This window comes from Limulus polyphemus, unplaced genomic scaffold, assembly GCF_000517525.1.
Source record: "Limulus polyphemus unplaced genomic scaffold, Limulus_polyphemus-2.1.2 Scaffold1944, whole genome shotgun sequence".
NCBI lineage: Eukaryota > Metazoa > Arthropoda > Merostomata > Xiphosura > Limulidae > Limulus > Limulus polyphemus.
The window spans coordinates 229,624-233,611 of record NW_013667554.1 but is presented as its reverse complement, the minus strand read 5'-3'; positions in this window follow the sequence as shown (position 1 = coordinate 233,611).

Sequence of the window (3,988 nt, the reverse complement as noted above, 5' to 3'; positions counted from 1 at the left end):
CCTTCTATCGTTTCAAAATTAGGGACGGTTTGTCTGTTGCGCTTTGTTTTTTTTCGTGTATTCGGTCAAAACTACACAAGAATAGCAGTCCCTAATTTTGTCTCTAGTCCCTAGTCAACAGCATCTGTCGCCAACTCTTGATTGAATAGTGGGATTTGATTGTCACTCTTATAACGTACTCACAGCCCAAAAGTACGGAACGTGTTATTGCGGCAACGGGTCGCAAATCATAAATCATTCAATTCACAGTTCGAGAACGCTAACCACTAGGCCACACTCGGCCCCAAATGATTTTAAAGCGAATTTATAAGGTAACTATCAACTTAGGAAAAGTTTAACACAAACACGAGACCCCCTAGTGACAGAATTATTTTTGCTAGATCGGAGAATGATTAATAAAGATATTAAAGTGTTTGGATGCGTTAATCTGCATACTGATTAGGGAATAAGACGATTGGTTAATAAATTACGTTTTGGACACACCCTGATTTACGACCCCACGTCTTTTTTGTCTTTTTTTTTGAGGGACAAAGGACGATTGGAATTCACGTCTACAACAACCACAATCATTTGTCAAATATAATTTTTAACGCACATTTTTTCCTGTTTTACTTTGACAAATTGTTCCATTATGTATCTAGTATTGTTCCTTTTTTTTTTTTTTTTTGGTTACTGGTCACAAGCAACTGTGTCCATGTGGTCGTGGAAGTATTATTGGCGCACTCTTTAGTGTCCATCACGAATGGTCATCATTTGTTTCTACGAGTACAGGAACTGACGAAGAACAGAAGCTACAACAAGAATTTCACGAGTTTTAAAATGGCTGTCGTTGATGATAAGTGGTCGTGCTGTTGGGATGTTTTATTATAAACACTAATTGTTACTCGTAGAGTTTTGCCATTAACATTTTTGATTATGTTTTAACTTAATATAAATCAAAAAAGATTATTGTTAAAGTGATTCAGCACTGTGTGATTTGTAGATATTTTTCTTTAAAACAATAGATGTGCTAATAGAACGTTCAAGAGCGAGACTGTTAGTCGTTTCTCAAACAATTAGCTGTTTGATAAATAACTAAAGATGCCTAAAACATGTCAAGCATGCCGAAGAAATTCATCACCTAAGGTGTTTGTCTAATAATTGAACTATAACATTGAGTACTGTACACCAGCTAGTTTGGTTTGGTGTGGTGTTGAGCAAAAGTCAGGGTCTTACACGCTGTACTTTTCATATTAGAATCACGAATTAAACTGGGACCAAGTATTTCGAATCTTAAAGTGACTTGTCATCACATTTTATTGCTTTAGAATAACTAGAGAAACAAACAGAGGAAATAAAATGTCATATTTCTGTAAATGATGTAACTAGGAGGTATTCCCAGTTTGGTTCTGATGAAGAATTGTTTGTAGTTCAACACAATGGGCTATCTGTGCTCTGCCCAACACTGGTATCAAAACTCGGTTTCTAGCGTTGTAAGTCCGCAGGCATACCGCTGTGTCACAGGTGGGGGGGGGTGCTGATGGAGAAAGGTCTACCATTTAATTAAAGTGATCGATTTACAGGGTTTCTTAGTTTTGTCTTTAATTGAATATAGGTCCAGCATAGCCAGGTAGTTAGGGAGCTTGACTCGCAATCTGAGGGTCGCGGGTTCGAATCCTCGTCCCATCAAACATGCTCGCCCTTTCAGCCGTGGGGGCGTTATAACGTGACGGTAAAAGAGTAGCCCAAGAGTTGGCGGTGGGTGGTAATGACTAGCTGCCTTCCCTTTAGTCTTTCACTGCTAAATTAGAGACGGCTAGCGCAGATAGCCCTCGTGTAACTTTGCGCGAAATTAAAACCAAACCAAACTGAATTTTTGAAACTATGTGTTTTCTTAACATCATGAAGGTGTGGTTGTATTAACGAAAAGATACATACAGAAACTTGTGTATATGATAATACACCCATTCACAACAGTGGCACAGCGGTATGTCTGCGGACTTAGAACGCTAGAATCCGGGTTTCGATACCCGTGGTGGGCAGAGCACAGATAGCCCATTGTGTAACTTTGTGCTTAATTACAAACGAACAAACAATCTTTCCGACGAAATTTCACCATTTTACAAATGTAACTTTTCCAGTAGAAATAGCGGAGCAGTGCACCAAACATATTTGTGGGTCTCAGTAAAGTTTCATTTATTCATTCCAGACAGATCATGAAGAGAACGAAGCCTTTCATTCAATCACTTTTTATGATATACATTACATAAAGTATACTATTTCATATGTTAGAAAACTTTACTTCTATCTTTGAGGTCCCTCGGTAGGCGAGCAGTAAGTTTGTGGAGTTACAACACTAAAATCCTGGGTTCGATTCCCCGCGGTAGATAAAACTCGCATAGGCCATTTTGTAGCCTTGCGCTAAAACAAACAACCTGTCTTTGAGACAAAGTCAAGAATCAACGTCGTACGTTTATCAGAGTACGAAAAACAATGCAAAGGCCACTTTTCTAATCTGATAAACGTCGGAGTCAGCAGCTGTCAGTTTTCACAATTCCGCTGACGAAGGTCAAAGTTCACATACAATTTCATTATTCGAGATGATTTATATCTGAATGCTTTACCACTTTTGATTTCAGGTCCTATTTTCGTTTGTGTGATGCAGCGTTTAACTCAGCTTGATACTGAAGGAACTTGTATTTCATTTAATTCAGCAAGATTAAACATAAAACTTCCCATGAGAAAAACAACAACAACAACAATATGACAAAGAAAGAAAGATAAACTATTTTTACCGCGTATCGCAAAAGCATAATTATGTATCTTTTTTTTTTATGAAACTTAGAAAGAATATCAGAGATTTAAATTTAATAACACAGACCAAGATTATAGCGTATAATCCATATAAATCAATATAGAATTCTGGCAGCGCTTTTTATTTAACACAAACGCGCACACAAAGAGTAAGTTGGCGTAATAGCAGGGTTGTTGTAACTTACATAACAATTGTTGTATTCTAAAACAGAGGGTTAACGTGTGAAATTCAATCAACAAAATAGCTGATAAGTATAAATAGCTTGGTTTGGTTTGTTTTTAATTTCGCGCAAAGCTACACAAGGGCTATCTGCGCTAGCCGTCCCTAATTTATCAGTGATGGACTAGAGGGAAGGCAGCTAGTCATCACCACCCACCGCCAACTCTTGGGCTACTCTTTTACCAACGAATAGTAGGAATGAGCGTAACATTATAACGCTCCCACGTTGAAAGAACGAGCATGTTTAGTGGAACGGAGTTTTGAACCTGCGACCCCCAATTTGCGAGGTCGAGCGCCCTAATAACCTGAAGTAGAAACAGAAATTCGACGTGTTTACAATACAACCTAATAGAAATATTTAATGTACAATGAAACAAATTTTAAAGTGCCAATGCTTAGCAGTATTTAAACATAGACTGGGATTAATTGTTTGTTTATTTGTTATGGATTTCGCGCAAAGCTACACGAGGGCTATCTGCGCTAGCCGTCCCTAATTTAGCAGTGTAAGACTAGAGGGAAGGCAGCTAGTCATCACCACCCACCGCCAACTCTTGGGCTACTCATTTACCAACGAATAGTGGGATGGGCCATCTCATTATAACGCCCCCACGGCTGAAACGGCGAGAATGTTTGGGGGGACAGGGATTCGAACCCGCGACCCACAGAATGCGAGTCGAGCGCCCTAACCACCTGGCCATGGCGGGCTTGTCTAGGATTAAAGAAGAGTTGAAAAAACAAAATAAACACACATTTATATTGTGTAGAAATAAAGAATTCGAAACTGTACGTTCCAACACACTTTTCTAAAGAGAAAATAACACCAGAGCCAATTTTAGGTTTAAAAGAATAGAAAGCGAAAATATAACAAAAAATTATTGTTACCTTCAAAGTCCATGCTAATTATCACCCACAGAAATATTTTCATGTTGGGGCAAAACATGTATGTAGGGGGTCAGCTTTTACAGTGCATTTCAA